Below are 27639 nucleotides of genomic sequence, written 5' to 3'. Positions count from 1 at the left end.
GGCCTCCCCCCAGAACCAGCTCGGCATGTTCTTCACCTTGAGCATGCTCCTGGCCATGCTGACGACCGTCTGATTGCGCCGCTCCACGACGTCGTTCTGCTGCGGCGAGTAAGGCGCCGTCAGGTGCCGCTGGACTCCCTGGTCCGCGAAGTACTCACCAAGTGATGTGGAAGTGAACTCGCCGCCCTGGTCCATTCTGAACGTGCGCAGCTTTGTTCCGCGCTCTGCCTCTGCCGTGGCGATGAACTGTCTGATGCTGGCCGCGGCGTGATCCTTCGCCGGCAGCATCTTGGCCCACATGTAGCGACTGTGGTTGTCGACTACAAGCATGAAGTATCGCTTGCCTCCTGGTGTGCTGGGAGTGATCGGCCCGCAGAGATTGGCATGGACCAACTCGAGCGGCTCTGTCGCCCGAAAACGTGCCTGGGAAGGGAACAACGCATGTCGCTGCTTCCCCACCAAGCACGCGTCGCACAGCTCCTCGGTGTGATCCACGAGAGGCATCCCGCGTACCATGTCCGCGCGCCCCATGCGCCGGAGGGCGTCGAAGTGTTGGTGGCCAAACCTGGCGTGCCACCTCCATGCCTCATCGCTGGTGCACGCCGACACACAGACAGGGTGTGAGATGTCCAAGCGAACCACGTAGATACGCTTGCCGTTTTGGCATACCTGGGCTAGCTCATGTTTGTGGCAGTCGTAGAGCGTCAGGGTGCTGCCTTGTATCTTGGTGGTGCAGCCGTGCTCGTCCAGCTGCTCAAGGCTGATGATGCTGGTCTTCAGGCGCGGGATGAAGTAGACATCGGTGAGGGCGCGGTGATCTCCGCTGCGTACGGTGAACGTGACCATGTCACGGCCCTGGATGGCCATGTTGGGCCCATCTCCAAACCTGACGCTCCCAGGGACGCCCTCGTCCAGCTCCGCGAATGCCGCACGGTCGCCGGTCATGTGGTTAGAAGCGCCGGTGTCCAGGAACCACCGCCTATCGCACGGTGCCTCCTCCGCACCCAGATTCGCCTCCGCGTGTTCCTCGTTGAGCATGACTTCCTCCCCCACGTTCTGTGACAGGGACGTGGCGATCACCACCATCAGGAGCGTTGGACCATCATCATGTTCGTCCGCGGCATGTCTGCCCTGCTCGACGAGGTTTGCCTCCTCGCGGAGACGCGTGTGGCACTCACGCGCCCAGTGTTCGGCCTTCTTGCATTGTCGGCATATGTCCGTGGGTTTAGCACGGCTACCGTTGCCACGCCCGCCGCCACGTCCGCGCCCACGACTGCGATGACCGCCTCTGGGCCACCACCAGATCCGGAGCCGCTGGATCCATCGGTTTAAGTGTGTTTCATGCACTTGTTCCACTCCTCCATCTTCATGAGGAGACGATCGATGCCCGTCTCCGCCTGCTCGAGATCATACCGCTCCTCGGCGGCCTTGAGTCGACCGGTGAGCTCCTCCATCGAGAGTGCGTCAAGGTCTACCAGGGTCTCAATTGAGAGCGCGATCTGGGAATACCTCTTCGCGACGACGGAAAGGAACTTCCTCACCGCGCGCTTCTCCGGCACTTCCTCGCCGAGCTGCGCCATCTGGGCCACCATGTTGGTGATCCTCATCGCGAAGTCGTCCACCGTCTCGCCGTCGGTGAACCGGATGTCACTGTACTGTTTGGTGATCGTCGTGAGTTTTGCCTCGCGGACGTGCGCCACTCCAAGGCGCATAGTCTTCACCGCGTCCCACACCTCCTTCGTCGTGGCCTTGCCGGCGAGGGTGGGTGCCATCTCAGGTGGCACCCCACACAGGATCGCCTCGAGTGCGAGCTGATCGTCGCTCCGCTCCGCCGTGCCTGTTTGCACAGCGTTCCATAGGTTTCGTCCCTCCATCATGACCTGCATAAGAACCGCCCAGTCGGTGTAGTTTGTCCTCGTCAGCATTGGCCATGACGTGCCATTGGTGTCGCGCACCACCCGAGCCGATGATCTCTCTACCACGGTCATCTCTGCATAGTCGGAGATTTATGGCGACTTGCTCCCGGTGTCGTCCCCGGCCATGTCCCGGACCTCAAGGAGGCTATCATGACAATTGTTATCCTACTCAAACCGAGAAGGTACTAGCAATGGCGATGATAGCTCGGGGTAGACGAAGGTTGTTTTTGTGCAGCGCACTGAACTGCTGCTTTTCTGCTCACTCTTATTCACCGATAAACTAGAAAAACGGATCAAGGACCACCCCCTGTACCGGATCGTGCCATCCCACGACCAGGGGTGCGTGCTCGCAGTGAACTACGGCCTCGGGATCGCACATACCGCATCCTCGGGCTTGACTGAACCAACGACTAACGGAAACAGCGAACACTATGGAACTGACGAAACTGAACCCTGAAACTACGTCTAGCCTGAACGTGAACTTGATACTGTCGAGCTAGATTATTTGCTAACAGGAAGCACGCTGGCATCTACCTCTCTGCTCTGTCACCGTGTGCCCCCTCTCCTCTGCCCCTCGGTGAGACCCACCTCCCCGCTACCTCTCTGTGATGCAGCCGCTCGCCGTCGCCTTCCCCACCTTGCACCACTGTGTCGAAAACATGTTGCCGCAGTTGCACCAGCGCCACCGCATGCATGCATCGTATAACATGCATAGTTGTTTTGCTTAGCATGTGTAGTTGCTCTGCGTAGCCTGCATAAATGCACGTGACGCCTGGGTAGCTACACCATGCCGCCGCTGCACGAGTTGCACCGTCAAGCGATGAGTCGCCGCCGACCCGTCTCTACCGTGGCAGGGAAAGGCAACACCTTTTATTTGTTAGCTAACGTGGAGCCCCTCTCTGCGCAGATCCCACCTTCTAGCCCGACTGGTTAGCTGGGCGCACAGTGACCAAGAGGTCATGGGTTCGATACCCAGCGCCCCCTTTTATTTTTCTGTTGTTTTCCTTTAAAATGCTAGTGGTGCATGTTTACTTGGCGTGTTCCTTCTGATAGAGCGGTTGCAACGCAGCAGAGAAGTGGCAACAGAGCCACCTTTCATGCAGCATGGCAGGGGTTCGACTCCCCTTGTGCCCCTTTTTTGTTGGGTGTTTTCCCTTCGGTTAGTGAGGCAGAGCTAGTATATGTGGTGTGCTTCCCCTGTTATTGCAACTTCACTGCTTAGCGTGTGATAATGCCATTTTAGGAATAGTCCAGAAATGGAATTGCCTAATTTGGTATATACCAGATCTGGCAGGTGCAAGTACAGCCCCTGTTCTTGACATAAGTAGATTTTGCAGTGCAGTGGCAACAGAGCCACCTCTCACGCAGCATGGCAGGGGTTCGACTCCCCTTGCGCCCCTTTTTTGTTGGGTGTTTTCCCTCCGGTTAGTGAGGCAGAGCTAGTATATGTGGTGTGCTTCCCCTTACAGAGCCACCTCTCACACAGCATGGCACGGGTTCGACTCCCCTTGCGCCCCTTTTTTGTTGGGTGTTTTCCCTTCGGTTAGTGTGGCAGAGCTAGTATGTGTGTTGTGCTTCCCCTGTTAGTGCAACTTCACTGCATAGCGTGTGATAATGCCATTTCAGGAATAGTCCTGAAATGGAATTGCCTAATTTGGTATATACCAGATCTGGCAGGTGCAAGTACAGCCCCTGTTCTTGACATAAGTAGATTTTGATCATGTGTAGCAGTTCAGTGGCAATAGAGCCACCTCTCACGCGGCAGGGCAGGGGTTCGACTCCCCTTGCTCCCCTTTTTTCGTTGGGTGTTTTCCCTCCGGTTAGTGAGGCAGAGCTAGTATATGTGGTGTGCTTCCCCTGTTAGTGCAACTTCACTGCTTAGCCTGTGATAATGCCATTTTAGGAATAGTACAGAAATGGAATTGCCTAATTTGGTATACACTAGATCTGGCAGGTGCAAGTACAGCCCCTGTTCTTGACATAAGTAGATTTTGATCCTGTGTAGAATTTCTTTGCTGTTTTCTGGTGTTTTTATGCATGCATATATAGCAGTATGATATATGGATTTGGGGTAGAAAAACCTCAAGAATCTAATGGTGGCACTCGATTCCAGATTTGAGCAGTTTTGCAAAAGTGTCATTTTGTGATGAGGTGGCACTTGGTCTTGAGTAGGATTATTTCTGTGCATATTTAGAGTTTGTGCATGCATGCATCATTTTGATTGTTGCATAATCTCTTACTGGTGTTTATTGGATGATTGTTTCTATTGTGTAGATGTTGGGTCTGCAAACGAGTTCAAGGAGTCCAGTGAGTTCGGGCAGGCAGATCAGGAATAGTTCCACACTGAAGATATCACAGGCAAGATGATTGTGACCTTGACACAGTTTCTAGCTTTGTTATGCTTAGTTGATTCGTTTCCATTGTTATATCTCCGCTGCCTACCACATGATATATAGGCCATCAAACATTGCCATGAAACCTCAAATACCTCCCCTCCTAGCAAATATTGTTTGGCTAAGTAAGGCTTGCTCAACCATTAATATTAGCGTTGCTAGTTGCAGGTGCAAGCTGGTCCATGTGATAACATGGGCAATTTGATGTCATCTTATTTAAATGCTATTTGATTAATGCACCTATATACTTGGTAGATAGCGGAAGGCTCAGCCTTTTGCCGGGTGATTTGTTCCGATGTTGTCGCCTTAGTTTCGGCTACCGGTGTTTTATTCCATAACTGAGCGCCCCTAACACGTTCGGGGTTGTTATGGGGACCCCCTTGGTAAATCTCTAGTGTTAAAGCTTGTCTGGCAAGACCCAACTTTGGTGTTAATTTGTTAACAACTTAATAATAAAAAGCATAGGGAATAGCTACCCCGAGGAACTAATCTACAACCCGGGCCAGTTTTCCTCATGAGTGTTAGTCCAACCCAAAGCAGCTTATTAACGCTCCCCGGGGCAACTCGGTGTTTTGGCGTGGTAGCCATAGCTCATCCGCCGTGTCCTGAGAACGAGATACGCGACTCCTATCGGGTTTGTCGACACGTCGGGAGGTCTTGCTAGACTATCTTACCTTAACGATATATCTTGCGCATTGGGATTCCAGTGGGACTTTGGCTCTTCTCACAGTTGAAGTGTTCCTCTAAGGAATCCGACGAGATCGCGAGTTTCGTGGTCGAGGATTACTATGCGGCCTGTGGTAATTTGTGATGGATTAGTTGGAGCACCCCTCCAGGGTTAAATCTTTTCAAAAAGTCGTGCCCACGGTTATGTGGCAATCATGGATATTTTGTTAACATCCGGTTCTAGATAACTTAAAGTAACTTAATTAAAACTTGCCAACTGAGTGTGTAACCGTGACTGTTTCCTTCAGAGTTCCTTCTGTGATCGAGAACACGGTGGGGTTATGAATGACGTAAGTAGGTGTTTAGGATCACTTAGTGATTAATCTTAGTTAACGAACATCTTGTGTAGACCACCATAACTTATTTATGTTCATCGTAAGATAGCCACCATAAATGCTTAGGCTGTTGCAAACTCATACACATACCCCAACCTCACATATTAACTTAGTTAGACTCGATACCAAGGTCATGAGATTGATGAGCCCCTGTGGCTCACAGATTACTACAACCACCCACAGGTACAGGTACACCAGATGTCGATGCTTACGAGGATACCCAGCTAAAGTGGGAGTTCGATGAGGCCAGTGGCAGGCTGTATGTGACGTATCCCGAGGACTAGAGGCAGTTGGTCGTGATCGTGGGTCTAGCAAGGCGGGATAGCATTAGCTTTTGTTGTTTATCTTGTTTATAGTCCGACCCTGTTTTCCATTTGAATAATGTATGACCGTGTGACTCTATAATTTAGCTTGTGGCGAGTGTAAGCCAAATCTTATTTCTCTTCCACCTATTATGCAATGCGATGTTTATCCTGCTTGCAAAACGTTTAGATGCAACTCTTTCCCCTTTTGAGGCCTTGCCCCCAAATAAGGAAAGTGTCGCATCTTAGTCGTTACAGGTAGGCCGGGCGAACCTCGCGTCAAGTTGACGTCCAAGGAAGACAAGTGCCTTGCAGAAGCATGGAGGACTGTCAGCATCGACCCGATTACTGGCGCGAATGAGAACATCGACACGTACTAGAGGAGGATCAAGACGGTGTTCGACGAACGCAAGCTGGTCGACCCCAACTTCACCAACATCCACATGGACCGCGGCGAAAAGGCGATGTCGAACCACTGGTCGGAGATCCAGACGGCCTGCAACAACTGGCATGGGATCGTCGAGGAGGTCGTCGCTCGCTTGGAAAGAGGCACCAATGTAGAGGGTCATGTATGGACATAGTTTGTTGAACCCCGTTCATCACGTCGCCATTTACTTTGCTGACATGTTTTGTCCGTGGCTGTGTAGATGGTTCGGATGTTCAGCATGTATCGCCAAGACAACAAGGACTAAGAGCTCAAGTTCCTTCACGTGTTCTCCAAGATCGAGTCGTGCGAGAAGTGGACGGAGGTTCGGCTCGCTCTCGCCAGGGCCAAGGAGACCTACAATCCGGACGCGCCTACCGAGACTGCGATAGAAGGGCACCCCAATGGCAACAAAAGAGCCAAGACGGCGAGGGACGCAGCGCCCACTACCAAACGTCTGCAGTATTCGGTCGAGCAATGTATCGTCGGCGCCAAAAACAACGCCGCCAAGAGGGAGGAAAAACCTGACGCGCGGTGGTCGGAGTTGATGACGAAGCATGATGTCAAGCTCAATCTTCTCAAGATCAACGTTGCCGCGAAGAAGAGGAACACCGACCTGGCGTTCTTGATGGAGGCACACATGTCGACGATGGACGAGCAGGTGAAGTCGTGGTACATCGTGGAGCGCAGCCTCATCTTAAACCAGATGCCCGTGTGGTCACATCCCTAGATTTCCATTTGGTGTTTAGCAAGATTGTGCTCATGTTTTAATTCTTGCATTAAAAATGAAAATAGGAATGAAAGAAAACCCTAGCACCTCATTATTCAACTCAATCCAAATGAAGTAAAAGTTCAATGAACTCAAAATGACCTTCATAAAAGCCCACCCTTTTTGATAAATATTGGAAACAATATTTCACGGGTGGAATTTATTTTAAAATTAATTCTAGCATTTTATTTGTTTCACAAAATCCACTTATATTACCTAAATATATGGTTTTAAATATCTCAGGATATTATAAAATGTTGAAATAATTTTGTGGACTTGGAAATATTCCAAATAACACTGACAATTATTTTCACTATTTATAGGAATAGTTTGGAGCCAAAAATAAAGTAAACAAATGTCAGAAATGTTTTATAGAAAACAGAAAGGAAAAAAAATAGAAAAATCATATCTACCGCTCACCTGGCCCAGCCCACTACCCCTGCTATCGTCTTCCTCCTTTGCCAGTGGGCAGCAGCAGGTGGCCGCCGCTTCCTCCGGCGAGGGCACGCACCTGGCTGCGTGCCTGGCCGCCGTGTCATGCTGGCAAGGGAGATAAGCTCCCCCGCAACCCGTTCCAACCCTCTCCCCCTCCCCATTCGGATCCTTTCCTCTCCTCTCTCTGCCCCCATTGGAGTCGAGCTCGAGCTCGACCTCGCCTCCGCTCCAGCCATCGCAGCGCTTCCCCGAGCGTCCCATCGCCTCCGCCTCGTCGAGCTCGTCGTCTACGCTGAAGGAATCGAGCCCCCGAGCCCTGCATCACCCCATTGTCGTCGTTCCCCATCTCAAGCCACCGAGGCTTCACCGTCGATCCAGCCATCCCCGACCTTCTTCCTCGTCTCCGTTGCCTGTGACAGCACCGGGGTGAGCTGCGGATCGTTTCCCCCCATCTAATCGAGCCCCTCGCGTTCCCTAGCACCAAGGTCATCGGACCCGAGCTCCAGCACCCGCCATGGCTCGTCGCCGGTGCCAACCGGCCACCCTCAGCCCCTCCTTATGCACCTCGTAGATGAGGCCGAGCGAGGGCTACCTGCTGGTGCCCTCAGGTCACGATTTGGCCCCCCGTAGCGCAAGCCAGAGCATCTCCGACGAGCCCTCCGATGCGGCTAAGGTCGCCGGCGACCACCTTCCGGTGGGGGCCGACATGGACACCTCATTAGAGCATAATCAACCCCCTAGAGGCACTGACAGTGGGCCCCATGGTGGGTCAAACCCCACTTAGCTGCTGGTCAGCGTGGGATTAGTCCGTGTGACACTGACCAGTGGGCCCCACTGGTCAGGTTTGACCTGGCCAGCCCCTGTTGACCCAGTGACGTCAGCCTGGCGCAATAAATCAATTTATGTGATTAAAAATAATTCTACAAATGCTGAAAACTTTGAAAAATCATAGAAAATAAAATATAACTCCACATTTGATAAATAATATATATATATAATGATCATAAAAATTCAATGAACACAATGGTGTTACTTTCATGCATGACAAACAAAGTTACGAAACAGCATCAGGTCAAATCAATTAAATGAATTTGATAAATATCCTATTTCAAATAATATTTGAATTTTCAATTCAAATCAGAATCATACTAAGGTGTTGTTATCCACATTAAACCATACTACATTTCATTCCATGCCTGATAATGCATCATATTGTTTGTTGCTATTATTTCGGTAGGCTCTGCCCCTCCGGATACGTCCGAATATCCGACTGGCGGATTTAATCCTTCCACTGAGCAACAAGGCAAGCACCATTTTTTATCATCCCAATATAATCCCATGTTTTCGCTCCTACTCTCACTTATTGCATTAGGACAAAATATTTCAAATGCTTTAATTCGGTAGCTGAACCTATTCCTTTGCATGACCTGTCATTGCCACAGTAAATAGCCAAACCATGCAACCTAGCATACCTGGCAGTTGCTTGAGCCATGATGTCTCTTATCCTGCTATGCTTGCTATGCCTAGAGTTGTGTCAGGTCTGTTTCATCTGGGTGATGAACAGGAATAAACGAATGTGTTCAAGTGACAAAAGAATAAGTGTGGAACCTGATTTGGTAAAGGTACCGATGAAAGGCTATGTAGGAGTACATGGCGTGTTGTTTCATTGGAGCCGTCCTTAGGAACTGAGTTCCGTGTATGTAATCCAAGACTGGTTACTACCACAAGTTGGGCCCTGAAATATGACCCCGCTCAACTTATTAATCACCTAGTACTCGGTCCAGGAGTTGCAAGTAGTTTCTGGTGTTTATAGTCATGTTGGAGGCCATGCATAGTGCTGACCTTAGAGGTGTGCTGTGACGCGGTAGGCAGTGGCACGGTGTACCAAGTGGCACCCGGATGATAGGCTTGGGAACCTGCGCACACCTTTTGAGGTCGTAGCGGAAACTTCGGCCGGACTTCGGTGCGAGTTCACTCTCAAATAGGCATGCTACGGCAACAAAAGTCCTTCCCTGGCAATGGTGCTAGAAAACCTTCTGTCGTCTCTTGAGCTTGCGTTGGTTTTCCCTTGAAGCGGAAAGGGTGATGCAGCACAGGAGCAGTAAGTATTTCCCTCACTTTGAGAACCAAGGTATCAATCCAGTAGGAGAATCGCGTCAAGTCCACAGTACCTGCGCAAACACAAAAGAGCTTGCACCCAACGCTATAAAGGGGTTGTCAATCCCTTCAAGATTGATTGCAAAGTGAGATTCGAAGGCGGAAAGTGCAACGAAGTAAAAGTGTAAGGCTGAAAATATGGTGTGGAGTAGACCCGGGGGCCATAGTGTTCACTAGAGGCTTCTCTCAAAATAGCAAGTATTACGGTGGGTGAACAAATTACTGTCGATCAATTGATAGAACCGCGCAAAGGCATGATGATATCTAAGGCAATGATCATACATATAGGCATCACGTCCGAGACAAGTAGATCGATACTTTCTGCATCTACTACTATTAATCCACACATCGACCACTATCCAGCATGCATCTAGTGTATTGAGTTCATGACGAACAGAGTAACGCCTTAAGCAAGATGACATGATGTAGAGGCATAATCTCAAACCAATGATGAAAACCCCATCTTTTTACCCTTGATGGCAACAACACAATGCGTAACTCGCTACCCCTTCTGTCACTGGGTGAGGTCACCGCACGGTATGAACCCAAAACCAAGCACTTCTCCCATTACAAGAATCATATATCTAGTTGGCCAAACAAAACCCACAACTCGAAGAGAATTACAAGGATATGAAATCACGCATAAGAGAGATCTGAAGAAACTCAAATAAGATTCATAGATAATCTGATCATAAATCCACAATTCATTGGATCTCGACAAACACACCGCAAAAGAAGATTACATCGGATAGATCTCTATGAAGAACTTTCTATTGAAGATCCAAGAGAGAGAATAAGCCATCTAGGTACTAGCCATAGACCCGTAGGTCTATGGTGAACTACTCGCGCATCATCGGAGAGGTCATGGTGTTGATGAAGAAGCCCTCCGTATCTGAATCCCCCTCCGGCAGGGCACAAGAACGTGCCCCAGATGGGATCTTGCGGAGACAGAAGCTTGCGGCGGCGAAAAAGTACTTTCAATGATCTCTTGATTTTTTCTCGGATTTTAGGGAATGTATATGCGCAAAACCTAGGGCATAGGAGGTCCAAGGGGCCCACAAGCCTGGTAGCCCCGGTCTCCCCCTGGCCGGGGCTAGGGGGCTTCTGGGGTCGCTGGGGACCCCCTGCCTTAGTTCTCAAGTCTCCCGATCTTCTTCTGTTTCGGAAAAAATCTTTTCGGGGATTTTATTCCGTTTGGACTCCGTTTCAAATCTTCCTCTAAAAAGGGTCAAAAACACAGAAAAAACAGGAGTTGGCTCTTGGCATTGAGTTAATAAGTTAGTCCCAAAAATATATAAAAGGCATACAAAACATCCAAAGTTTGACAAGATAATAGCATGAAACCATCAAAAATTATAGATACGTTGGAGACGTATCAAGGAAATAAACCTGGACTAGGTATTAGCGTGGTTAACGGTCGTGGCCGACTCCCTCGCTGGGCTTCCGCTTGAAGGTTGCCGAGATGCATGACGTGCACATGGCGATAAGTGGCGAGAGCGTGTGTGAAGAAGTACACCCCTGTAGGGTTATGATCTATTCGAATAGCCGCGTCCGCGGATATGGACTACTTGGAGACATATGTTGTTCATAGATAACTTTAATGGCTACTCATAAAAGTATCAAGATAAGTGTGAGTATCATGTATGGCATTTCCGTAGGGAGACAGAAAGGAATCCATGATAGTGTATTATTGTGGTGGTAGTGGACTCGTGTACGACTTATCAAAGTTGTTTAAAACTATCTAAAATTGTAGTATAAGTCTAGCCAAGAGTCAAAGTTGGCTTGCTGCAAGAAACCCCTCAACCCCCTTTATTGATACATGTGCATCAGTAGATAGATCTGTTCTAAAGTCTTGCTGAGTACCTTTGTACTCATGTTTGTTTAATAAATGTTGCAGAAGACACCCACGAGCCAACAGGTGGGTTCTATCTAGACCTCGATGATGACGATTAGCTACGACCTGGCCCCTTTCAGAAGGGATCTGTATATGGTCAGGCTTTATGCCTTTTCCTTTCCACTGTCTGTACTCAGACAGCTTTCTTCCTTCCGCTTGGCTTGTATGACTTTGTTTGTATGACTTAAGTGTCAGGTCATGTGACCCCTACCTGTATGAACTTATTATGCAAGACTCTTCCGAGTCTTCTAAATAAATGTTGTGCTGTTGTATGGTTATGTTGTGATGCCATTGTTGTATCTATGCATATCTAGTATGTCATGCGTGCGTGTGATGTACTGTGATATGTATGGGGTTCGACACCTAGTCGTATGCCCGTAGTAGCTCTCTATACGGAGAAATGCCCCTTTGTGCTTCCACCGAGCCTTGGTAGTTCGCTACTGCTCCGAACACATTGGTTGACCGGCATGTATCCTTCTTAGTTGTTGTGTCTGTCCCTATGGGGAAATGTCACACGATGTAATGGGGTCCTTGTAGCTTGCTACAACTCTTTTACACTTGCTGATGACCGACACATGCTTTGCTGGGTTATATATGCATGTCTCTGTACAGTTGAGCCACTTGAGTTTATGACTAGTTATGTCAACCCGGGTTCTTTGACATTAGAATGCTAGCGACACAATTGCATACGTGAGTCAAAAGGCGCAAACGGTCCCGGCTAAGGTAAGGTGGCAGTCGTGGGGTTAACCGTGCGTGAGACCGCAAAGGGATGCGATGTGTCACAGGCTGGATTCCTATGGCTTAGGATCGGGGTCCCGACAACGTTGGTATCAAAGCCTGACTGACTGTAGGATTACCAAGCAAAACTGGTGGAAGTCAAGTCTAGAAATGCTTTAGTTATATGTAAGGGAATTGTTTGTGGAAGGGAACATAAGGCTCTTGCTTCTCTTCTCAAGTCATTCTATTCTGGTCATCCTCATCTTTTCTACGGGGATTAAGAACTAGGTTTCTTATATATCTCTCAGGATTACGTGTTACTAATTGGTAGGTTGTAGGAAACCGGTTTGAGAATCAATCCGAATTTTCTTTTGTTCCAAGAAAAAAAAATTGATGACCATGGAATTCGAACTTGATAGTTGGGTGGTTATGCTATCCAATCTTTTGTGGGTTGTCTCAAAATTGTTTTTGAGCATTTATAGCCGTTATGCTGCCCAATTTCATTTCCACAGCTCTAATGCCTTTGCATTATTCTCTATTTCAGATGTCTGTTCGTCCTTTTCGTCAGGTGGTCCATCTGACTAGGTGCATTGATGTACCGGGTCACACGGCCATGCTGGTCAAGATGATGTCAGTAGCCGGTTACCGCTGGTACCCAGAGTATACAGTGGAGGAGCTGTACCGGGATTTCAACCAGAGTCAGTACATATGCACTGTTAGGGTATTCCCAGATTACCCTCGAGCCGAGGAGCCGATCCATTGGTCTTATGGGTTGGGGGTTACCGCTGACATGGCGGTACAAGATGCCGCCTATTCAATGTTGACCATCATGAGAGCCAGACATGCACTACTGCAGAATTCAGAGTTCTGTTATGTTCCAGCTTCTTAGCCAGGAGAAGAAGGATATCTCCATGGAGTCTACTTTGATTCTTCTTCGGAGGATCCGCTGCTGCAGATTACCACTTAGATGTTAGTGAATATAGACCAAGATGCTCGTGCCCTTTGTATGGAGCTTTATGCTACTCGTGCCCGTCTGTGGACAGCTTTGACACAGTTGGCACCTGTAGTTTAGACAGGCTATGGAGACATGGAGATGTTGAACCCAGTTAGGACTCATCTTCCAGCTCATGTTAACTGGCCTGCTATCAGAGGTGTCACCCCTCTTCGCGGACCTCTATTGCCACCACACAGGGGATCGAGGACACATTTGTGTCCTTATGGTTCCCAGGGATCTCAGGCTAGAGTATTTCCTGATCTGCAGGTTCAGCTCCCAGGTCATGGAGGAAACCTGTATGAGATTTTCTATGCGGATGCTTGAGCCCGTGAGTGGAATGGTAGTATTGTAGTAGTTATATTTCCACAATCATGTGTGTCTTGTGGAATAAGACTATATTGTGAGATGAGTTCCGGAGGCATAGATAAATAATATATAGGAAGCTTGGAAAGCCTCTAATGAGTAGTATCATCTTTTTAGCAGTTTGCTCTTCAGTTTGAGGTTGTACTAAACTATGTTATGGTGTGTATGAACCATGGTATATATATAGCAGTTTGCTTGTTACCATGTTCTTCGGATGTTCATTTCTGCATTCCATGTTGTTTAGTGCATTCTTAATCTATAGCTAGTATTGATGTTGATCTAGTCTAAGCTGTGAGTTTGTTTGCCAGGATGGTGCTCACCAGGCACAACTGTGCCCCTAGCCATGAGCAGGGAGAGGGTAGTCAGGCAGCACATGAGGACCTGCCTCACCCGCCTTCTCTCGCGGAGGTTATGCTCGAGGCAGAAAGGAACAAGTGAGAGACCAAACGTTTGTTAGAGCGTATTGATCAAAATACGGCTCGTCAGCCGCGAAATGACGCAGTGTCCCTCAATGACTTTGTGAAGCTAAATCCCCCGAAGTTCCATCATTCCATCGATCCTCTCGACGCTGATGACTGGTTGTGCAGTATATCGCGCAAGATACGCTCTGCCAACGTTGCTGAGGCTGACAAGGTGATCTTCGCTGCTTACTTTCTGGAAGGCCCCGCCAATCTGTGGTGGGAGAATTATGAAGCCATGCGTCTTGCCGGACCAGCAGCCACCTGGGCTGATTTTAGCACAGCTTTCCGTCTGCATCACATTCCAGAGGGTCTGATGGACCACAAGAGAGAGGAATTTTGTGCCTTCACTTAGGGAAAGTTGACCGTGGATACTTATAGCCGCGAGTTTGGAAATCTCGCTCACCGAAGACGTGTCAACTGACGCCAAACAGCAAGCAAGATTCCTCAAGGACTGAGCCCCGAACTTCGTCATGCCTTGCGCCTTCATGAATGTACAAGTTTCCAAGCGCTTGTCAACAAGGCGATCAGTGCCGATACTGGTCATACCGACTACAAAGCAACAAAGAAGCACTCTTGCGATTCTGGCTCCTCATCTGGTTCAACGTTTCAGAAGCGCCGGGTGTCGGTCCCGAATAGTTCTCTGTCGCCAAGATATACCCCGAGGCCATCCTATGTGGCGCCTCACGCAAACCAGACCAACCCCCCAGCCAAGACCTATGGTGGTCCACCTACCAATGCACTACCACGTGCCAATCAGGTGATTTGTTACAAGTGTGGAGAACCAGGACACTATTCACGTGAGTGTCCCCAGAATATCCCTGCCAAGCAACCTGGGAAGTCTATTGGGCAAGGCAAGTCGGGCAAGGCATATTATGTGAAACCAACTCCTACGCGTGGCCGCGTGAATTTTGTTTGAGCAGAAGAAGCTGTAGAGGATCCCGACATCATTTTGGGTACGCTCCTTGTCAATCGTCACCCAGCGTCTGTTCTTTTTTATACTGGCTCATCTCATTCCTTCATTTCCGAAAGTTATGTGCAGTTGCATAAGATGTCCTTTTGTGATATGCCAATCCCATTAGTGGTCCAAACTCCTGGTAGTAAATGGCAGACTTCTAGGATAAGTTATGACAATGAAATTCTAGTAGACAGGCTAGTTTTTCTAGCTTCATTGATAGCCCTTGAATCCTCAGATATCAATGTCATCTTAGGTATGTACTGGATGTCAGCTCATTACGCCAAGATTGATACCCATTCTAGGAATGTTCAGCTTACCCATCCATCGGGTGAGATAGTTAATGTCTCAACTCGAGTTGCCAAATGCCAACTCTATTCCCTCAATGATAGTCCTCTTCCAAAACTTTAAGACATTCTGGTAGTCCGTGACTTTCCGGATGTTTTTCCAGAAGAACTGTAAGGAATTCCACCTGACAGGGATGTAGAGTTTGTGATAGATCTTGTTCTGGGAACTGTCCCAATAGCCAGAAGACCCTATAAGATGGCACCCTTAGAGCTAGCTGAACTTAAGAAACAACTAGATGAGGCCTTGAATAAAGGTTTCATTCATCCTAGCTCTTCTCTTTGGGCTTGTCCCGTCCTCTTCGTCAAGAAGAAGGATGGAACGGATCGGATGGTTGTAGATTATCGACCAGTTAATCTGGTCACTATAAAGAACAAGTATCCGCTCCGCAGGATCAACAATCTGTATGATCAGCTCGCTGGATCCTCAGTCTTCTCCAAGATGGATTTGAGGTTAGGATACCACCAAATCAAGATCAAGAACGGGGACATTCCAAAAACGGCCTTTGTCACTCGTTATGGCCAATACGAGTACACCATCATGTCCTTCGGTTTAACCAATGCCCCAGCCACCTTCTCTCGCTTGATGAATTCGATCTTTATGGAGTATTTGGGTAAATTCGTCATGGTATACCTTGATGATATTCTCATATACTCGAATAACGAACAAGAACATGTCGAGCATCTAAGGCTGGTATTGATGAAACTTAGAGAGCATCGCCTTTATGCCAAGTTTTCAAAATGTGAATTTTGGTTACCAGAAGTGACCTATCTAGGCCATGTAATCTCTAGTAAGGGTATTGTTGTGAATCCTGAGAGAGTTCAAGCCGTCCTTGATTGGACTCAGCCTGAATCAGTTAAGCAAATTAGGAGTTTTCTTGGTCTAGCGAGCTATTGTTGCCGCTATGTCGAGAACTTCTCCAAGGTTGGAAAGCCTCTAACTGAACTCCTCAAGAAAGATAAAAAGTTCGAGTGAACACCATAGTGTGAGCATAGTTTTCAGGAACTGAAAAGACGCCTGACTTCCGCACCTGTGTTGCTACCACCAGATTTTTCTAAGGACTTTGTTATCTATTGCGACGCCTCGCGAAAAGGATTAGGTTGCATTATCATGCAAGATCGTCATGTGATTGCATACGCATCTCGACAGTTGCATCCACATGAGGATAATTATCCCACACATGATCTTGAGCTTGCAGCTATAGTCCAAGCACTAAAAACCTGGCGACATTACCTTCTTGGTAATTGTTGCGAAATTTTCATTGATCACCAAAGTCTGAAATATATCTTCACCCAGCCGGATTTGAATCTCAGGCAAAGACGGTGGGTCGAGTCGGTCACACATTACGACTGAGGGATAACTTACACCCCGGGGAAGGCCAATGTCATGGCTGATGCACTAAGTCGTAAGTCTTATTGTAACAATCTGATGTTACAACGAGGTCAACCACATCTCTATGTGGAATTTCGGAAATTAAACCTCCACATTGTTCCTCAAGGATTCCTTTCTACCCTAGTGGCGAAACCTACTCTTAGGGATCAAATCATAGCTGGCCAAAAGCGTGATAAGGGTATATCATGGATCAAGGAGAATATTACTAGCGGAAACGCTAAGGAATTCTCTATGAATGATCAAGATGTTGTGTTCTTCCAAAACCGTCAAGTGGTTCCTAAGAGTCCACATCTGGGGCAATTGACCCTTAAGGAGGCTCATGAATCTCCTCTCACGATTCATCCTGGTAGTACCAAAATGTATCAGGACCTACGCCAGAGGTTCTAGTGGACTAGGATGAAGAGAGAAATTGCTGAGTTCGTTGCTAACTGCAACGTTTGTTGTTGAGTTAAGGCAGAACATCAAAGGCCTGCTGGCACCCTTCAACCTTTAGTTATTCCTGAATGGAAATGGGATAAAGTTAGTATGGATTTCATCACTGGATTTCCCAGGACCAAGAAAGGGAACAATGCTATCTTTGTGGTCATTGACCGTATGTCCAAAGTAGCTCATTTTCTTCCAGTTCGAGAGAGTATAACAGCTAGTCAGCTAGCAGAGTTATATGTCTCTCGAATAGTGTCTCTTCATGGTGTCCCTCTAGAGATTAATTCAGATCGTGGAAGTATTTTTACTTCTCGTTTTTGGGAAAGTTTTCAGAATGCCATGGGGACTCACCTATCTTTTAGCACTGCTTTCCATCCTCAATCAAGTGGTCAAGTAGAAAGAGCCAATCAAATTCTAGAAGATATGCTTCGAGCTTGTGTTATATCGTTTGGTATGAATTGGGAGCAGTGTATTCCATTCACCGAATTTGCTTATAACAATAGTTATCAATCAAGCTTGGGCAAAGCCCTTTTGAAGTTTTCTATGGACGAAGATCTCGAACACCTCTTAATTGGTCAGAAACCGGAGAGAGGCAATTCTTTGGTCCGGATATGATCCAGGAAGCAGAAGAGCAAGTTTGCATTATTCGTGAAAAGTTGAAAACAGCCCAATCTCGTCAAAAGAGCCAATATGATCGTCATCATAAGGCTGTGACCTTTGAAGTTGACGAGAAGGCTTACCTTCGGGTTACACCTTTGAAGGGTACCCCTCACTTCGGTATCAAAGGCAATTTGGCTCCTAGCTACATTGGTCCCTTCTGCATTCTTGCCAAACGAGGAGAAGTCTTCTACCAATTGGAACTTCCTCCGCATAATTCCAAGGTTCATGATGTTTTCCACGTCTCACAAATCAGGCGTTGCTTCTCGGATCCTATGCGTGAAGTGGACCACGAAACGGTTGATCTCCAGGATAACCTTTCATACCGAGAATACCCTGTTCGTATTCTTGATCAAGCTGAGCGTACCACTCGACGTCGAAACCTCAAGTTTCTTAAAGTTCAATGGTCAAATCATTCTGAAAAATAAGCAACATGGGAAAGAGAGGACCGTCTTCCACTTGAGTATCCCGCGCTCTTCCCAACGACTTCCAAATCTCGGGACGAGATTCTTTTGAGTGGGGGTGAGTTGTCACATCCCTAGATTTCCATTTGGTGTTTAGCAAGATTGTGCTCATGTTTTAATTCTTGCATTAAAAATGAAAATAGGAATGAAAGAAAACCCTAGCACCTCATTATTCAACTCAATCCAAATGAAGTAATAGTTCAATGAACTCAAAATGGCCTTCATAAAAGCCCACCCTTTTTGATAAATATTGGAAACAATATTTCAGGGGTGGAATTATTTTAAAAATACTTCTGGCATTTTGTTTATTTCAAAAAAGCCACTGATATTACCTAAATATGTGGTTTTAAATATCTCCGGATATTATAAAATGTTGAAATAATTATGTGGACTTAGAAATATTCCAAATAACACCCACAATTATTTTCACTATTTATAGGAACAGTTTGGAGCCAAAAATAAAGTAAACAAATGTCAGAAATGTTTAACAGAAAACAGAAATACAAAAATAGAAAAATCCTATCTACCGCTCACCTCGCCCAGCCCACTACCCCTCGTGTCGTCTTCCTCCTTTGCTAGTGGGCAGCAGGAGGTGGCCGCCTCTTCCTCCGGCGAGGGCACGCACCTGGGTGCCTGCCTGGCCGCCCTGTCGTGCTGGCGAGGGAGATAAGCTCCCCCGCAACCCATTCCAACCCTCTCCCCATCCCCATTTGGATCCTTTCCTCTCCTCTCTCTGCCCCCATTGGAGCCAAGCTCGAGCTCGAGCTCGCCGCCGCTCCAGCCATCGCAGCGCTTCCCCGAGCGTCCCATCGCCTCCGCCTCGTCGAGCTCGTCGTCTACACCGAAGGAATCGAGCCCCCGAGCCCTGCATCGCCCCATCGCCGTCATTCCCCATCTCCGGCCACCGAAGCTTCACCGTCGATCGAGCCGTCCCCGAGCTTCTTCCTCGTCTCCGTTGCCTCCGACAGCACCGCGGTGAGCTGTGGATCGTTTCCCCCCATCTAATCGAGCCCTTCGCGTTCCCTAGCACCGAGGTCATCGGACCCGAACTCCGGCAGCCGCCACGGCTCGTCGCCGGTGCCCACCGGCCACCCTCAGCCCCTCCCTATGCACCTCGAAGATGAGTCCGAGCGAGGGCTGCCTGCTGGTTCCCTCAACTCACGATTTGGCCCCCCGTAGCGCGAGCCAGAGCATCTCCGGCGAGCCCTCTGATGCGGCTAATGTCGCCGGCGACCACTGCTGCCTCTCGAGCTTGCGTTGGTTTTTCCCTTAAAGAGGAAAGGGTGATGCAGCACAGGAGCAGTAAGTATTTCCCTAAGTTTAAGAACCAAGGTATCAATCTATTAGGAGAATCGCGCCAAGTCCAGAGTACCTGCACAAACACAAAAGAGCTTGCACCCAACGCTATAAAGGGGTTGTCAATCCCTTCAAGATTTATTGCAAAGTGAGATCTAAAGGTGCAAAGTGCAACGAAGTAAAAGTGTAAGGCTGAAAATATGGTGTGAAGTAGACCCGGGGGCCATAGTGTTCACTAGAGGCTTCTCTCAAAATAGCAAATAATATGGTGGGTGAACAAATTACTATCGAGCAATTTATAGAACCGCGCAAAGTCATGACGATATTTAAGACAATGATCATACATATAGGCATCACGTCCGAGACAAGTAGACCGATACTTTCTGCATCTACTACTATTACTCCACACATCGACCGCTATCCAGCATGCATCTAGTGTATTGAGTTCATGACGAACAGAGTAACTCCTTAAGCAAGATGCATTGATGTGAAAACCCCATCTTTTTACCCTTGATGGCAACAACACGATGTGTGCCTCGCTGCCCCTTCTGTCACTGGGAGAGGTCACCGCACGGTATGAACCCAAAACCAAGCACTTCTCCCATTGCAAGAATCATAGATCAAGTTGGCCAAACAAAACCCACAACTCGAAGAGAATTACAAGGATATGAAATCATGCATATAAGATATCAGAAGAAACTCAAATAAGATTCATAGATAATCTGATCATAAATCCACAATTCATTGGATCTCGACAAACACACCGCAAAGAAGATTACACCGGATAAATCTCCATGAAGATCATGGAGAACATTGTATTGAAGATCCAAGAGAGAGACGAAGCCATCTAGCTACTAGCTATGGACCCGAAGGTCTATGGTGAACTACTCACGCATCATCGGAGAGGTCATGGTATTGAGAAGCCCTCCGTATCTGAATCCCCCTCCGATAGGGCACCAGAACGTGCCCTAGATGGGGTCTTGCAGAGACAGAAGCTTGCGGCGGCGGAAAAGTATTTTCGTGGATCTCTCGCGCAGTTTTGGAATTTTTCTTAATTTATAGGCGGAAGAGGTAGGGCAGATGAGCCACACGGGGCCCACAAGCCTGCTAGGCGCGGGCCCCTGGCCGCGCCTAGGGGGCTTGTGGGGTCCCCTGGCGGCCCCTGCCTTGGTTCTCGAGTCTCGTGCGTATCTTTTGTTCCGGAAAAAAACTTTTCGGAAGTTTTATTCCGTTTTGACACCGTTTAAAATCCTCCTCTGAAAAGGGTCAAAAACACGGAAAAAACAAGAATTGGAACTTGGCACTAAGTTATAAGTTAGTCCCAAAAAAGATATAAAAGGCATACAAAACATCTAAAGTTTGACAAGATAATAGCATGGAACCATCAAAAATTATAGATACGTTGGAGACGTATCAAGCATCCCCAAGCTTAACCCCTGCTCGTCCTCGAGTAGGGAAGTGATAAAGACTGAATTTTTGATGTGGAATGCTACCTAGCATAGTTGTCCTTTGTAACTTCTTTCTTGTGACATGAATGTTCAGATCCGTAAGATTCAAAACAAAGGTTTGCTATTGACATGAAAACAATAATACTACAAGCAAACTAGCAAGGTAATCATGAACTTTCGAAATAACAAGGCCAAAGAAAGTTATCCCTACAAAATCATATAGTCTCGCTATGCTCCATCATCCCCACACAACTAATTTAAATCATGCACAACCCCGGTATTGGCCAAGTAATTGTTTTCGCACTCTTACTTTCTCAAACCTTTTTCAACTCTCATGCAATACATGAGCGTGAGCCATGGATATAGCACTATAGGTGGAATAGAGTGTGGTGGAGGTTGTGAGACAAAAAGGAGGAGATGGTCAGATTGACTCGGCGTATCAAAGGGCTATGAAGATGCCCATTAATAGATATCAATGCGAATGAGTAGGGATTTCCATACAAAGGATGCACTAGAGCTATAAGTATGTGAAAGCTGAAAAGGAGAACTAGTGGGTGTGCATCCGACTTGCTTGCTCACGAAGACCTAGGGCAGTTTTGAGGAAGCCCATTATTGGAATATACAAGCCAAGTTATATAATAAATATTCCCACTAGCATATGGTGGTGACGAAACGAGAAGCTCTCAATCATGAAGAACATGGTGCTATTATGAAGCACAAGTGTGGAAAAAGATAGCAGCATTGTCCCTTCTCTATTTTTCTCTTTTTTTATTTGGGCTCTTGGGCCTCTCTTTTTTTATTTCCTCACATGGGACAATGCTCTAATAATGATGATCATCACACTTTTATTTACTCACAGCTCAAAGCTCAGAATGATGATGACTCTATAGAAAATGCCTCCGGCAGTGTACTGGGATGTGCAACGATCTAGCTTGGCGTATGATGTTGAAACATCTCGCTAGCTATCTTACGATCATGCAATGGCAATATGAGAGTGACGGAACAAGTCATGAGACGGAACGGTGGGATTTCATGGCAATATATCTCGGAATGGCTATGAAAATGCCATAGTAGGTAGGTATGGTGGCTATTTTGTGGAAGACATATGGTGGGTTTGTGTACCGGCGAAAGTTCCGTGGCACTAGAGAGGCTAGCAATGGTGGAAGGTGAAAGTGCATCTATACCATGAACTCACATTAGTCATGAAGAACTCACATACTTGTTGTGAAAGTTTTTATTAGTAATCAAAACAAAGTGATAAACGCATACTCCTAGGGGAAGGGTTGGTAGGTGTTAACCATCGCGCGATCCCGACCTCAACACAAAGGATGAAAATCAATAGATCAATTATGCTCCGACTTCCTAACATAGCGGTTCACCATACGTGCATGCTACGGGAATCACTAACTTCAACACAAGTATTTCTAGATTCACAACACCCTACTAACATAACTCTTAATATTACCAAATCCACGTCTCAAAACTAATTGAGAGGAATCAAGACTTCTCTTTCTACTCAGTGCACATGAAGATGGAGGTTTTTGTATCCTCTTTGGGTACCTATCACCTTTGGGACTGTTTTCATAGCACAAGCCAACTACCAAGTCACGCACCGCCGTGCTCTAAAAGATCTAAGTGAAGCACATAGAGCAAAATTATCTAGATCAAAAGATATAAGTGAAGCACGATGAGCATTCTAGCAAAATCACGATGAGTGCACGTCTCTCTCAAAAGGTGTGCAGCAAGGAAGATTGTGACACAACAAAAAGAAAAGACTCCTACGATGCAAGACGCTCCAAGCAAAACGCATATCATGTGGTGAATAAAAATATAGCTCCAAGTAATGTTACCGATGGATTGAAGACGAAAGAGGGGATGCCTTCCTGGGGCATCCCCAAGCTTAGGCTTTTTGGTGTCCTTGAATTTGGCTTGTGATGCCTTGGGAATCCCCAAGCTTGAGCTCTTTCCACTCTTTATCCATTTGTCCATGAGAACATCACCCAAAACTTGAAAACTTCACAACACAAAACTTAAACAAAAACTCGTGATATCATTAGCACAAGAAAACAAACTACCACCTCTTGAGGTACTGTAGAAATCTTGATTTCTATTTATATTGGTGTTATATTACTGTATTCTAACTTTTCCATGGCTATTACCCCCCCCCCCCCCGATACTATCCATAGTTTCATCAAAACAAGCAACCAACTAAACAAAAACAGAATCTGTCAAAAACAGACCAGTCTGTAGCAATCTGTATACTTCGTATACTTGTGGTACCTCAAAAATTCTGAACAATTATAACAGCCTGGGAAAATGGCATATCAACCAGCAGCAAAAAGAATCAACTCAAAATCTCTTTCTGGATAAAAATGAAAAATAATTTCGTGAGCGAAAAGTTTCTGTATTTTTCTATCAGGATCAAACAACCAACACCAAACTAGTCATAAAGGTTTTACTTGGCACAAACACAAAAAGAAACACAAAAAACACAATCATAACAGAATTATGATGGTGTGGACACAACAAAACAGAAAACAAAAAATCAAGGATAAATTCATTGGGTTGCCTCCCAACAAGCGCTATTGTTTAATGCCTTAGCTAGGCATTGATAATTCAATGATGCTCACATAAAAGATAGCAATCGGACACGAAGAGAGCATCATGAAACATGTGACAAACGTATCTAAGTCTAACATACTTCCTATGCATATGCATTTTATAGGAAAATAGATTGTCAAGACAACCAATAGTTACCATATGCAAGGAAGAAGAAAGAGACAATAGCAATCTCAACATAACGAGAGGTGAATTAGTGATATGAAAGTTTCTACCACAATATTTTCCTCTCTCATAACAATTACATGTGGGATCATATTCAAATTCAACAATATAGCTATCACATAGGATATTCTTTTCATGATCCACATGCATGCAAAGTTGACGCTCTTCAAAAATAGTGGGATTATCATCAACTAAAGTCATGACTTCTTCAAACCCACTTTCAATATTATTGCAAATATCATATTCATCATGCGGCTTAAACAAATTTTCAAGATCATAAGAAAAATCATTAACCCAATCATGATCATTGCAACAAGTAGTGGACATAGCAAAACTAGCATCCCCAAGCTTAGGGTTTTGAATATTTTTAGCATGATTGTCACTAATAGAATTTATGGTGAAACCATTGCAATCATGCTTTTCATTCAAGGAGCCCTCGTGAATCACTTCATAAATTTCTTCATCACGATTTTCAAACTCACGCATCTCAAGCAGAACTCCATAGAGAAAGTCAAGTGCACTCAACTCACTAGCAAATGGTTCAACATAATTGGATCTCTTAAAGAGATTAGCAAGTGGATGAGGATCCATCTCAATAGATTTTCAAAAAGCGAAGATGCAAGCATAATGAAGGCACATAGCCCACAAGCAAAGGAAAGGCAAACGAAAAAACGCAAATATTTTTGTAAATTTTTCTTTTTCAGAAGTGGGGGAGAGGAAAACGAGAGGCAAAAAAGTAAATGCAAGAGATGAGTTTGCGACACTTACTTGGATGAGTTCTTGACTTGATCCTCCCCGGCAACGGCGCCAGGAATCCTTCTGCTGCCTCCTGAGCTTGCGTTGGTTTTTCCCTTGAAAAGGAAAGGATGATTTAGCACAGGAGCGGTAAGTATTTCCCTCAGTTTGAGAACCAAGGTATCAATCCAGTAGGAGAATTGCGCCAAGTCCAGAGTACCAGTGCAAACACAAAAGAGATTGCACCTAACGCTATAAAGGGATTGTCAATCCCTTCAAGATTTATTGCAAAGTGAGATCTGAAGGTGGAAAGTGCAACGAAGTAAAAGTGTAAGGCTGAAAATATGGTGTGAAGTAGACCCAGGGGGCATAATATTCACCAGAGGCTTCCCTCAAAATAGCAAATAATACGGTGGGTGAAGAAATTACTCTCGAGCAATTGATAGAACCGCTCAAAGTCATGACAATATCTAAGGCAATGATCATACATATAGGCATCACGTCCGAGACAAGTAGACCGATACTTTCTGCACCTACTACTATTACTCCACACATCAACCGCTATCCAGCATGCATCTAGTGTATTGAGTTCATGACGAACAGAGTAACGCCTTAAGCAAGATGGCATGATGTAGAGGGATAAACTCAAACTAATGATGAAAAACCCATCTTTTTACCCTTGATGGCAACAACATGATGTGTGCCTCGCTGCCCCTTCTGTCACTGGGAGAGGGCGTCGCACGGTATGAACCCAAAACCAAGCACTTCTCCCATTGCAAGAATCATAGATCAAGTTGGCCAAACAAAACCCACAACTCGAAGAGAATTACAAGGATATGAAATCATGCATATAAGAGATGAGAAGAAACTCAAATAAGATTCATAGATAATATGATCATAAATCCACAATTCATCGGATCTCGACAAACACACCGCAAAGAAGATTACATCGGATAGATCTCCATGAAGATCATGGAGTACTTTGTATTGAAGATCCAAGAAAGAGAAGAAGCCATCTAGCTACTAGCTATGGACCCGAAGGTCTATGGTGAACTACTCACGCATCATGGGAGAGATCATGGTGTTGATCAAGAAGCCCTCCATATCCGAATTCCCCCTCCGGCAGGGCACCAGAACGTGCCCCAGATGGGATCTTGCGAAGAGAGAAGCTTGCGGCGGCGGAAAAGTATTTCCGTGGATCTCTCGCGCAGTTTTGGAATTTTTCTGAATTTATAGGCGGAAGAGGTAGGGCAGACGAGCCATAGGGGGCCCACAAGCCTGCTAGGCGCGGGCCCCCCTCGTCGCGTCTAGGGGGCTTGTGGGGTCCCCTGGTGGCCCCTGCCTTGGTTCTCAAGTCTCGTGCGTATCTTCTGTTCCGGAAAAAATCTTTTAGAAGTTTTATTCCGTTTGGACACCGTTTAAAATCCTCCTCTGAAAAGGATCAAAAACACGGAAAAAACAAGAACTGAAACTTGGCAATGAGTTAATAAGTTAGTCCCAAAAAAGATATAAAAGGCATACAAAACATCCAAAGTTTGACAAGATAATAGCATGGAACCATCAAAAATTATAGATACGTTGGAGACGTATCAACCACCCTCCCGTGGGGGCTGACATGGACAGCTCATTAGAGCCTAATCAACCCCCTAGAGCCACTGACAGTGGGCCCAGGGTGGGTCAAACACCACTTAGTTGCTGGTCAGCGTGGGCTTAGTCCCTGTACACTGACCAGTGGGCCCCATTGGTCAGGTTTGACCTGGCCAGCCCCTGTTGACCGAGTGACATCAGCGTCGCGCAATATATCAATTTCTGTGATTGAAAATAATTCCAGAAATGCTGAAAACTTTGAAAAATCATAGAAAATAAAATATAACTCCAAATTTGATAAATAATATATGTAAAATGATCACAAAAATTCAATGAACACTATGGTGCTACTTTGATGCATGAAAAACAAAGTTATGAAACAGCATCAGGTCAAATCAATTAAATGAATTTGATAAATATCCTATTTCAAATAATATTTGAATTTTGAATTCAAATCAGAATCATACTAAGGTCTTGTTATCCACATTAAACCATACTACATTTCATTTCATGCCTGATCATGCATCATATTGTTGCATTTGAATGATATTGATTGTCGCTATTATTTCGGTAGGCTCAACCCCTCCGGATACATCTGAATATCCGACTGACGGATTTAATCCTTCCACTGAGCAACAAGGCAAGCACCATTTTTTATCATCCCGATATAATCCCATGTTTCCGCTCCTGCACTCACTTATTGCATTAGGACAAAATATTTCAAATGCTTTACTTCGGTAGCTGAACCTATTCCTTTGCATGACCTGTCATTGCCACAGTAAATAGCAAAACCTTGCAACCTAGCATACCTGGTAGTTGCTTGAGCCATGATGTGTCTGATCCTACTATGCTTTCTATGCCTAGAGTTGTGTCAGGTCTGTTTCATCTGGGTGATGAACAGGAATAAACTAATGTGTTCTAGTGTCAAAAGAATAAGTGTGGAACCTGATTTGGTAAAGGTACCGATGAAAGGCTATGTAGGAGTACATGGAGGGTTGTTTCATTGCAGCCGTCCTTAGGAACTGAGTTTCGTGTATGTAATCCAAGACTAGTTACTACCACATGCAGGGCCCTGAAATATGACCCTACTCGACTTATTAATCGCCTAGTACTCGGTCCAGGAGTTGCAAGTAGTTTCTGGTGTTTATAGTCATGCTGGAGGCCATGCATAATGCTGACCTTAGAGGTGGGCTGTGACGCGGTAGGCAGTGGCAGGGTGTACCAAGTGGCACCCGGATGGTGGGCTTGGGAATCCTGCGCACATCGTTTGAGGCCGTAGCGGAAACTTCGGTCGGACTTCCGTGCGGTTTCACTCTCAAATAGGCGATAAACCTGGACTAGGTATTACTGTGGTTAACGGTCGTGGCCGACTCCCTCGCTGGGCGTCCGCTTGAAGGTTGCCGAGGTGCATGACGTGCACATGGCGATAAGTGGCGAGAGCGTGTGTGAAGTAGTACATGCCTGCAGGGTTACGATCTATTCAAATAGTCGCGTCCGCGGATATGGACTACTTGGAGACATATGTTGTTCATAGATAAATTTAATGGCTACTCATAAAAGTATCAAGATAAGTGTGAGTATCATGTATGGCATTTCCGTAGGGAGACGGAAAGGAATCCATGATAGTGTATTATTGTGGTGGTAGTGGACTCGTGTACGACTTATCAAAG

Source organism: Hordeum vulgare, chromosome 7H (genome assembly GCF_904849725.1).
Source record: "Hordeum vulgare subsp. vulgare chromosome 7H, MorexV3_pseudomolecules_assembly, whole genome shotgun sequence".
Lineage (NCBI taxonomy): Eukaryota > Viridiplantae > Streptophyta > Magnoliopsida > Poales > Poaceae > Hordeum > Hordeum vulgare.
The sequence above is the reverse complement of the archived record's forward strand: the minus strand, read 5'-3'. Positions refer to the sequence as shown.